The sequence below is a fragment of the Octopus sinensis genome, linkage group LG19, assembly GCF_006345805.1.
Source record: "Octopus sinensis linkage group LG19, ASM634580v1, whole genome shotgun sequence".
In the NCBI taxonomy this organism is placed as follows: domain Eukaryota; kingdom Metazoa; phylum Mollusca; class Cephalopoda; order Octopoda; family Octopodidae; genus Octopus; species Octopus sinensis.
This window is the reverse complement of record NC_043015.1, coordinates 24079706-24092259: the sequence shown is the minus strand read 5'-3', so window position 1 is coordinate 24092259 and position 12554 is coordinate 24079706. Positions and strand designations below refer to the sequence as shown.

The following is a 12554-nucleotide window of genomic DNA, read 5'->3' as shown; positions in this document are numbered from 1 at the left end:
CCATCTCTGAACCCAAACAATGGTATTCTACACTTCAAAGTGTGCTGCTATCTAAGCTCTCTCTTCAACAGTCAAACGAACGACGCTCTGGAAAATAAGAATTATGACAAGAAAATAAGAAATCTCTATTAGTGTTACCTAAAAACTAGTTTCGTTATGACTTCATATATATATATATTCACACACACATATATATATATATATTTATGGAGGGGGAAACGATACAGATATAAACAATGGGGATTATCTCCCTTTCCTCCTGGTCATCGGCTTCCGTCTGTGTCGTCCTATTTCAGCTACGCCGCCTTTCGGCTATGAGCGCAAAATTATGGGGGCTATCTCCCACTCTCCTCCGCAATCAATTTCCAGCTATGGTGTAATTATCGCTAATAACCCTATTATCACTATTATGCGGTTCTCAGGAATCTCCCGAAATGCAAGCACGGCCCGAAAATCTCCGTTCTGCAGTTCAGTATGGTCCCAGGTACGTGCGAGCTTTTTCAGGATCTGCATGCGTTCAGCCACTAACAGATTGCAGTGTTTCGTTCCATTAATGTACAGACCTCGACGGTGGATTTCCCATAATAAATATAGATTGCTCTTCTCAGAGTGTGCCTCTCTGGTTTATGTTTTCTATATATATATATATATATATATATATGTGTATGTATATTTATATTCATACACATATATATACACACACACAAATATATGTCTGTGTATACAGTCGTATATATGTCTATATACATATGCAGTGTATCCTTTGTGTACAAATAAACCTGCAGCTATTACAGTCAAGTTAATATCTCCCCATAGAATATCGCAGCCACCGCTGCTTTCAGTATTGTGTTAAGCTACTACTTATTGTATTTCTAGCTATGTTATACAGTGCAAATGTTAGAAAACTGGGAATAATGATAAGATTATAATATTACTTCCTATTTACGGTTCATTATTATAGTTCCTTGGAACTGCCAATGTAGGTTTTCAACCAAACGCGATGATGAATCTTACGTCGAAACTAATAATCTAATCCTGTGTTTGTTGTAAATTGTCCTATATATATATTACACAGACAGTCACACGCAAAGACACACAGAAACACTCACGTAGACACACACTCAAATACAAACACGCACACGTACTCACATGCGTAAGTGTGTGTGTGTGTTTCTACTGGAAAAGAAAATCATCAAATAGAAAACATTTATTGGATACTATATTACTGTGATGAGGAATTTATATCACACACACTGCGTACATTGGGTGGATTGAGGTCCTCATCTTGACTGTTGCTCTCACTACATTTCCACTGTTATATGTTCCAGGTTTCTTCCAGTGTCTTTTGTCGCACTCACTTATTGTTTCAGAATTTCGAACCGAACCCTTTATTTCAGCTACAGAGTTGCATTGATCCCATTCCGATCTCTATGCCTTGTGACATTATTGTCTTCTTTCGCTTTAGTTATGTGAATTACATGAGCGCTTTTCGTGTGATTGAACTCATCAACCGCTAGGTGACTGCTCTGTATTGACAAATGTCTTTATCTAGTGAGATATAGCTGTAGGGAGCGGAATGAGAACACTGTACTCGTGGAGATCAAATAAAGTTTAGCTTCGAAATACCGATGGAATAACTGAGTTCAACACAAAACACCTGAAGAAGGCTGGAGCGTACAACAGCCGAAATGTGAAAGCAACAAAGAAGATAAGAAGAAAAGTCCGACGAAGGTTAACAGTTGACGTAACATATTTATTGCTAAAATATTCCGAATTGATCTCGATTTCTGAATTCAATTATCTCTGTGAAAATAATTTCAAATGGATCAATGAAAGTGCTTACAAATTTAAACATTGTACATAGAGTGTGTATGTATGCATATATACACGCATACATAAACTCAGGTAATCCATCACACACTCGCGCACAAATGCACACACGCAAAGCACTTACACACATAAATATAAACAGAAAAAATCTAGTGACATCCGTGAAAGTAGAGTCAGCATTTCCACTGGTAATCCGAGTGGAGTGCTGGCATGTAGATGAGGAGAGGTGCAGAAAGTTCGGGAAGTAGTTACGATACGGCGGTGAGTTGGCAGAAACGGTAACACGCCAGGCGAAATGCATAGCCCTATTTCGTCTGGCGTCACGTTCTGAGTTCAAATTCCGCCCAGGTCGATAAATTAGGTGCCAGTTACGCACTCGGGTCGATATAATGGACTTAATCCGTTTGTCTGTCCTTGTTTGTCCTCTTTGTGTTTAGCTCCTTGTGGATAGTAAAGAAATAGGTATTTCATATGTCCTTACGTTCTGAGTTCACATTTCGCCGAGATCGATTTTGCCTTTCATCCTTTCAGAGTCGATAAATTAAGTACCAGTTACGTACTGCGGTGCATCTAATCGACTGGCCCCCTCCCCATAATTTTCGGGCCGTTATGCCTAGAGAAGAAAAGGCTATGTAAGTCCAAAGAGTAGGAAATTAAAGCAGGAGAGGTGCAGAATGTTAAGCCCAAAGAGTAGCACTATATATATATATATATATATATATATATATATATATACACGGTTGTATGTGTGAGTTTATATGAATGAGTGTATCTAACATATGCATAGATGTATGTATTGGATTTCGTGAGCATGAAGCGCCGAAACAGAAAATTCTCAAAACGCAAAATAATATGTCTTTTTCATTGCAAGAATATATTTCTTTGAAAACGTTTCCCTGTAGTCACGATTTACAATTAGTGTTGCTGTTAGTAATCCAGGTCAGAGTTTTTGTTTTACACATAGTTATAGTATAAAGGTTAGTGTTATGGTGTTTGAGCTAGTGTTTAGGCTGAGATATTTTTTGTTCGGTTTATGGTTTCGTGTCAAATTTTGCAATAACGTGGCGGCTCACGTTTTGGATATAAGGGTTGGGCTTAGGACTGGCTCAGTGGTCTGGGTTATTTGTCAGCATTTGATTTGGGCCAATGTGTTTAACTTCAACTTTATATTACAGTAACTATAGTTATATATTTTCATTACGTTGGATGTTAATTCCTTGTTTGAACCTGCGTTTTAATTGTACTTTGAGAACATTAGATATTTTAAACATCGAAGATTATACAGTTGTATATTTAAGAGATGAGTAATTATGTACATTATTTACATAATGGCATAGTGGTTAAGAGCACGGTCTACTAACATCAAGATTCTGAGTTCGATTCCAAGCAGTGATCTGAATAATAATAGTAAAAAAGGGTAAAGACCCCCTTCGGTCATGAATGACCATGGGATTGCACCTAGAAAGTTACCCTCCTAGACACAAGTCCGGGCAAGGTTGTTTTTATGGAAGACCAGCAGTCGCCCATGCATACCAGGCTCCCCTCTCCACGCCACCAGTGTTATCCAAGGGAAAGACAAAGGTCGATACAGCTTGGTACTAGTGACGTCGCAACTCATTTCTACAGCTGAGTGAACTGGAGCAACGTGAAATAAAGTGCCTTGCTCAAGAACACAACACGCAGCCCGGTCCGGGATTCGAGCTCACAATAATAATAATAATAATAACATCGAAAAATAACTTAGGATTAAGAACTCAGGTTCGAAATATCCCCAAGATACCCGATGAAGGCTGGAGGGTATATCAGTCGAAAAGTAGTGTTAACAACAAACACGATGAGGACAAATATCCGTCAAAAGTAAATAATGTAAATAATCCAAGATTACGTTGGACTTTTTGGCTAAGAGCGATAAGCATTTCTGAAAGTTTGGGAATAGTATCCAGCCTACATTTTTTTTACATATTTCTTGGGTGATTTCACCTCTTGTCACTCAAGACTGTTTCTTCTTACATTTTTAAGTAATGGATATGTCTACACTGAAAGCAACATTTTTTTTTCGCTTTTCAACACGTCTTATATTTCCAGTTTCTTTGTTAGTATGTATGTATTCATGCATGCATGCATGCATGTATGTTTGTATGTATGTATGTATGTATGTATGTATGTATGTATGTATGTATGTATGTATGTATGTATGTATGTACGTATGTTTGTATGCATGCGTGTGTTGGTGTATCTATATCTATTTATGTCTGTATGTCTCTCTCTCTCTATATATATATATATGTACATGTATGTATGTATATATATATATATATATATATATATATATATTATATATATACATACACATATACATACACACATATACATACATATCAAGACTGCTAGATGGATAGATAGGAAAGAGGTAGAGAAAGGTAATGACGTAAGTACATGGCTAAATAGACAGATGGACAATATATATATATATATATATATAAATAAATATATATATATATATATATATATATATATATATATATATATATATATATATATATATATATATAAGTTAATCCAAACAAGAAAACACAAAAAAACACACCAACGCGAGGACGTGGAACAAATAAAGTATTATTGGACGCTCAGGAAAGAAGGGAAGACTGAGGGTTTAACGTTTCGAGCGGAGCTCTTCGTCGGAAACAAAGGAGAAGGAAAGATCCCGAGAAGGGAAGACAGAGGGAAAAAAATTGCTGGCGGTGCTCACGAGGTCACATGTTGTATATATATATATATATACAAGCAAGAAAAAAGCAACAAAAATGGATCAATATTTCGGTACAATTGTTTCGTACGAAGACACCTTAATTAAGGCTGCAAATATTGCAGCAAATACACGTGGCCCGTACTCATCTGTGTTCTCAAAACATCTATGGGGGTGAGGCTACACTCATGAAACATTCGGGATAGTTCTATAAAAATCAAATTTAGATAATAAACGGACATCCAAAGTTCTCTAATGTTGCAGAGTCAAATAACAGGCTTTAAAAAAGTATTTTAAAAAACCTCTTAGTTTCACAAAAATTGAAAATGTAAATCCATCTATAATAATGACGAATGTTTGAATTCTGGAGATATGAGGAGAGATTTCATACTCACAGACGATCCATAATTAGTTCATAATAAAGTGGGTTTCCTGATGTATGAAGGTATGCTGTTTGCATTTCTGATCATTTTACAAAACTGTTATGTTAGAATTTGTTGAAGGAAATTTAGTGGAGCGTATAGACAATCACTCACAAAGGGTATAAAGGATAACTGAGAAGGAATGGGATTGTGATTGTAAATATCCACCTATGCAGAATAGTTTTTTTCAGTGGAGACAGGTTGACTGGGTTAGAATTTGTAAGAATCTAAGAGTTTTAAAGAAAGAAAGTTAATCTTGACCAGCATTCTGTTGTTAATTGCTATATAGAGAGGACAAGGGAAGGTAAAGGCGGGTCAAAAGGTTATCATTATAGGAAAAAGTATTAATAGATTTCAGTGCAACACTAGAAAAGAGGTCATTCAATTTATTTCTTTATTTATTAATGTTACTACTTATACCTTGGCAGACTTTGGGACAAAAGAAAGAATTGGGAGTATTGTTTATCATAATTAAAAATCGTTATATTATTTCTATGGGATTAGCTTTAATTTACTTATAGTATATAAGAATTACTAAGTTTTATTAACTTCTTAGCTTTAAGTTGGTTTACCTAAATTAGAAAAATTTAGATTAAATTAATTTAAATTATCTATATATTCTATTAGAATGAAAGTTTTTAGCCACTAAATTTATATCTTTATGTTCCAAATCTGGTACATTTAGAGAGAAAATAACCATACTTTTTAAAGCCTGTTATTTGACTCTGCAACATTAGAGAATTTGGGATGTCCGTTTATTATCTAAATCTGATTTTTATAGAACTATCCCGAATGTTTCATGAGTGTAGCCTCATCCCCTTAGATGTTTTGAGAACTCAGATGTTTTTCGGCTGATGAGTACGGGCTACGTGTATTTGCTGCAATATTTGCAGCCTTAATAAAGGTGTCTTCGTACGAAGCAATTGTACCGAAATATTGATCCATTTTTGTTGCTTTTTTCTTGCTTATATAATCACCCCGCATTATCTTATGGTTAATACCATATAGATTTCTGGTGCATCTAAGTTAAGTACCTCATTCATGTGATTTCAACAGAACTCACTTGAATCTTAATTACTTTTACTATATATATATATATATATATATATATATATATAATTAATCAAAAATAAACGAAGAAAAAACACAAGGAGAGAAAGATTCAACAACGCGAGTACGTGGTACATGCAAACGCTTTTCCATTTTACTGAATTTAGCAACGAATGTATTCGGTTTTTAAGAGTTTTAGTGAAGCGAGAAATGATGCAAATTATTTTAATCGAAAGATTGTCTCAAAGATATTAGGTCCCAGCAATTTATTTCCCACAAGGGAGTGTTCACGCTAAAATGGTGGTACACACATGCAGGAAGAACAATAGGAAGTACATTTTAATATAATATATTATATAACATGATACATAGATATTTACATACATGGTGAACATAATGTATTATAATGCAAGCGGTGTTCTCGTAAAGCACTTATGTATGTTCACGGTAACCAAATATACGTATATAGTTTTTATTTTCTTTTTCAATGAGGCATTTGTAGAATTTGAAATGAATGGTGAAATTCAGTCTGCAGAATAATTACATATCAAATCTGCGGTTTCTTTTTTTAACAATTTGTGAAGCGTTCCATATTTTGTAAGGCACAAGCATGGCTGCGTGGTAAGAACTTGCTTCCCCTACCACACAATTCCAGGTTTAGTCGCACAGCCTGGAACTTTGGGCAAGTGTTCTCGAACCGACCCAAACCGTTTCAGTGTATTTGGTAGACGGAAAATGAAAGCAGCCCATCGCATACATATGTGTGTGTGTGTGTGTGTTTCCTACCATCATTGACAACCGTTGTTCGTGTGTTTACCTCCCCGTGACTTAACGGTTCTGCAAAAGCAACCGATATAATAAGTACTAGGCTTACAAAGAATAAATCCTGGGGTCGATTTGTTCGACTACAGGCGGTGCTCCAGCAGTGAAGCAGTCAGATGGCTGAAACAAGTAAAAGAATATATATATATATATATATATATATATACACAATAATATGTTACATTACTCGATAGTCAAGATAAAACTCTGAGTTTCAGATGCCGAAGTGGAAATCCACAACACCGAAGATATGGTGTTGTGGATTTCCACTTCGGCATCTGAAACTCAGAGTTTTATCTTGACTATCGAGTAATGTAACATATTATTGTATAGATAAATTTCCTCTATTTACATAATATTGAGGTCTCTTTCTTTCTTTTATTATCTTACCGTTTTACCAATATATATATAGTTAATCCAAACAAGAAAGCACAAAAAAACACAACAACGCGAGGACGTGGAACAAATATGGTATTATTGGACAGGCAGGAAAGAAGGAAAGAAGGAGGGTTTAACGTTTCGAGCGGAGCTTTTCGTCGGAAACATAGGAGAAGGAAAGATCCAGAGAAGGGAAGACAGAGGAAAAAATCGCCAACGGTACACGCGAGATCATATATATATATATATATATACCAAGTTTTTAAATTTCTTGGATCTTACACTCTATATGAATACAAATTTATACTATACATTTCATAAAACAAACCTAACGTTGCAGTATATAAATGTCCCTTCAAACCATCCTAGAATACCCCTTGACAGCATAATTACAGGCATTTCAATAAGAGTCTCTATTTCATCAGCTACCCAGGAAATATTTAGTATTCATGCTCCTTACTATAATCAGGCTCTACAATTAAGGACATGCGGAGAGAGAATATTTATTCTATATACGTGATGGTAAACTGAAAACCAAAATAGCAAATCTTTTCCGCGAAACTAATCTTGACTTTATAAGAACGTCTCCAGTTCCAGCAAACATTAAAGTGTATGCGCGAACTTGATTTGCCTAACTTTGATTCTTACCTCAGGTTTAATATCTTGAGCTCTTCAAAGTGATGTCTATGCATTGGAGAAAATATTTTCCTTATAATCATATATATCATATTACATTATATTAAATTGTACTTCACGTTATTTTTCCTGTTTGTCTGTACCGCGATTATTTATATATATATATATATATATATATATATATAATATATATATATATATATAATATATATATATATATATATATATATACACCCAGAACTACGCTAATAGCTTAGGAGTAAAATTTAAGATTTCTTGGTTCTGTGAATCGATTTTGATAAACCAGTTGTTTTTGCACACTATGGCAACAATATTGCCTTGCCTTCATTATTCTATGTAACGTCCTTTTTTTTGGGGGGGGGGTCCCATTTTTCAGTTTTTTGGTGAACCACGAATGAAAATAGCACATTGTAAATGAAGGCTAATAATACGTTAAGCATACATTACGTATATATCTAACAGGAAACCATAGTAACATCATAGCATTTATTGACATAATGAATTATTTAGCCACATGAACGCTATGGAAAAAAAATGATCCGATCGCGGAACCACTAAGACTTTGACAGCTAAGGATTTAAGGAACATTGGCCTTAAGTTACGTGGGAAACCTGAACAAACAAGCAAAACCATTTTCACCGCCTCGGTACTTCATCATGTACCACCAGAAATCGCATCCTCGGTTACCATGGATTTGGTGTGGGAACCCCTGAAACTTTCTCGTTACAGGAGACTGAGGCTTCAATGGGCCCTTAAAGAACATGGCGTTCACTGACAAAACCAGGGTGGACTTTGACAGACGTAACGGTTTCGCAGGTGGTTGGGTCTATTTTGGAGATGCGTGTCACCAATGTTTACGACGTCAACAGTAGGGCGGAGGAGTCATGTTATGGTCTGGTATCATTGGGGACAGACTTGTTGGCCCAGTCAGGTTGCCTGAAGAGATGAAAGTGATCGCAGCTGCCTACTGCAATCTCCTGAAGGAGTATCAGAAATATGAAAAATAAAACAAAGGATGTTACTCAGAATAATGACAACATAACAATGGTATTGCCATAGAGTGGAAAACAGCTGGGAAATTATCAAAATTGATTCACAGAAACCAAGAAATCCTAAACTCCACAAGATAAAACTCCGAGTTTCGGATGCCGAAGTGGAAATCCACAACACTATCTCTTCGGTTATCTGGCCATCTGAAAAATGGTATGAAAAAATACCGTTATATAAAGGGAAATTACTGTGTTATAATTCCGCTACTCATATAAATTAAGATTAAAAGTTCATAGTAAACACATAAGAACGGCTACTCATACGCTCACATGTGCACTCGCGCTCCTACGAGCGTACTTATACGTCACTATGAAAACGTACACATCTTCACTCGGATTTTTCGCCAAATATATACGCATATATATACAAACTCATACACACACACGCGTACCGTAAAGGTCATACATACGTCTATATACGCACAAGCACAAGAAAAAACCTTTTTTAAAGGTAACAATACAGAAATAAACACAATACAGAAAAAAAAACACAACAATACAGAAAAAAATAAGGATTTATACAAAGCGTGAAAGCCACGTTCATATACGGACATGCCCTTATGCACGCATACACACACACGCCCATATATATACATACCCACACATGTTTATATACGCATACACACACACGCATACGCAAAAATGATTATACATACGCCCCAACAAACCGAAAAAATTGTAAAAATACTGAGTAAAAACGTCTATATATATGTATTCTTATGCCCGCGCACACGCATACATCACCCGCTCACACATACATATTCACATACGTGTACAAATTAATCTATATACACGTCTAAAAATGCAAGATGGAAGAGTACAGAAAATGCAAGATGGAAGAGTACAGAAAAAATTATAATGTGTGAAAATATAAAAATATATGAAAAAATAAAAGGTATAATGAGATAAAAAAACTTTTTGGGACGCAGGAGTGGCTGTGTGGTAAGTAGCTTGCTAACCAACCACATGGCTCTGGGTTCAGTCCCACTGCGTGGCATCTTGGGCAAGTGTCTTCTACTATAGCCCCGGACCGACCAAAGCCTTGTGAGTGGATTTGGTAGACGGAAACTGAAAGAAACCTGTCGTATATATGTATATATATATATGTGTGTGTGTGTTTGTCCCCGTAGCATTGCTTGACAACCGATGCTGGTATGTTTACGTCCCCATCACTTAGCGGTTCGGCAAAAGAGACCGATAGAATAAGTACTGGGCTTACAAAGAATAAGTCTCGGGGTCGATTTCCTCGACTAAAGACGGTGCTCCAGCATGGCCGCAGTCAAATGACTGAAACAAGTAAAAGAGTAAAAGAGAGAGTAATATAGAAAGCAAGCTCTATCTGTATTTTTTTTGGGGGGGACCAAAAAGGTAACAAAAATTTTGTCACATCTGGGCATGATCCGAAAAGTTCTGTCCTTGAATTTAGACATGTAGTAGGGTCTAAGCTGCTTTTCCAGATAAGCCATCTCTCCATGTCGCATAGACCGCACTTTCCGCTGCCGTTGGTGTAGGACTTACATTTGGCCAAAATCTTCCAATGGATGTTGTAACTGACTCCTTTATCTTTTATTGACCAAATACGATTGGATAATTTTGTCGCTTTTCTTTTGTTCCAGTGCCTAAAACTCAAGGTGTGGTTATTGAAACTGGCCTTGAAATTACCCTCTGTAAGGCCCACGTATTTTTTCGTCGAGATGGTGTTGTGGATTTCCACTTCGGCATCCGAAACTCAGAGTTTTATCTTGGTTATTGTATAATTGACACATATTAATTTACAGATAAATTTCCTCTATTTACATAATATTGAGGTCTCTTTCTTTCTTTTGTTATCTTACCGTTTTTATCAATATATATATAAATTTTTCTAAATTTTATTAATTGTTACAGTTGAAAATGTCTCAACGACTGAAACCGGTACTGAAATGTTTTTATAAAATTATTTTAGCATTTTCTATCTTAACATTTTTTCACATATATTGTTGCGACTCGGTTTTACACTCGCAGAGCATTTGTGAGATAATATAATTAACATACTACGTAATCTCTATCATCCATGAAATGTGAAAATTCTCTTCCTCAGGTGACATTTTAAATGTATCTCTTTCCTTATATCACACTATCATTTCGTTCAGTGTGAGAATGAATACTCCATCATGTGTGCGTGTGTGTATGTAGGGGTTTTCACATATATGGTAAAACGAATGGATTCAATTTTCTATTTTGTTCTCTATTGAAGTTAGTGTTCATGCATAGATTTCCATGTTTTGAACATTGCAGAATGTTAATAAGGATGAAACCTGAACCACATTATGTTGCTGTTAATATAAGTTCAACGAGGATAATCTAACTTTTCATTTATTTCTTATTTATTGGTTCCTTTTTCTCTTCCGCAGAAATATTCGTAATGGGAGGCAGTTCAAATGAAAATATACTGGAATATTCTGAATTTAGTTTTATTCAATTTACTTTTCCTTCTTTTCATGTAAACCAAATTATAATTCTATGTATTGACGTATTGAAAAAATAAAGTTTAATAATTGATATTATTTTTGTGTATTTCCTATTAATATTGAATGTATTTTTGTATTTATTATAAAAGAAATAGAGGAAGATCGCAGATTTGTTGCTAAAAATTATTGTTAAATCAGTACAGATTATAATTACAGACCGGGTAAATATTTGACTCAAATTCGGTAGGATGAATGACAGGATCCAGCTCCCATTCCATGATTTGCTTTACCGTTAGGTAGATCGATAAGCACCAACAAAGAGACCTTATTGATTCAATCTCTAAAATACCATTTACTGCTTGTCTATGCCAAAACAAAATCCATCGTTTAAATATGCAAATTGCAACTTCAATCAATTAAACGTTTAAAAAGACTTTCTCAAATCTGATGTGTATTAATACGAAACTGTAAATTCCGAAGTAGTCAATGATTATATTTGTTCTTTGGTAGTTAATTAGAATAGTTCAGAAGATGAGAGTTAATTCTAAGTTCATCGGTTATAATTTTTTTCTTTTAATTTATTCTGTTTTCACCGTCGGTGATTGCCGAAAATGACATTTCCGATTACAGAGCATTTCAACAGTGAACGCTGCCTTTTGGAAATCAGAAAATCGCAAAAGCTTTTGCCCATATTTTACATTCCGTCAACCATTGCAAGCAAGGAACCTATGAACGTAAAGAGTGCGTAGTATCGTGTATGCAAAGACTTCGTAATAGGAAACTTAAGGATAGGGGAACACTAAACGCTGAAAGTTGAGTATCAAGTTATATTTGATTAGGCTGAGAGGTCAAATGTCGTGTGATTAGGTTGAGAGGCCAAATGTCTTTGAAGTCGGAATTTCACGTCAAGCAGTAAAAGTGTGAACAGTTAAAAGGAATTGATGAGGAACCGAGAGGTTAAAAACGGAAAATCTTCATTGGTCCAATGTCTATCACTAGGAATTGAGCAGAGTCTATAGATTCCGTTCATCTACCATTTACAAAACAAGAATCTCTCATTTATTTGCCTTGCTTATCATAGTATATTATAAGTTAGTATTAACGACATTGGCTTCACTCTATTTTCTTAGATCTTTTGGTAGGGTATAAT

The 12554-nt window shown here is 35.3% G+C and overlaps 1 protein-coding gene across 1 annotated transcript in view; it reads left to right on the top strand.

The window, feature by feature from the left end:
• Window positions 1–11493, top strand: part of LOC115222188 (coiled-coil domain-containing protein 39-like) — a 1476917-nt gene extending 1465424 nt beyond the window's left edge. Inside the window, exon 24 of the mRNA XM_029792337.2 lies at window positions 11348–11493. The gene's annotated coding sequence lies outside the window, so the exon portion shown is untranslated. The remainder of the gene's footprint in view (window positions 1–11347) is intronic.
• Window positions 11494–12554: the final 1061 nt, after the last annotated feature.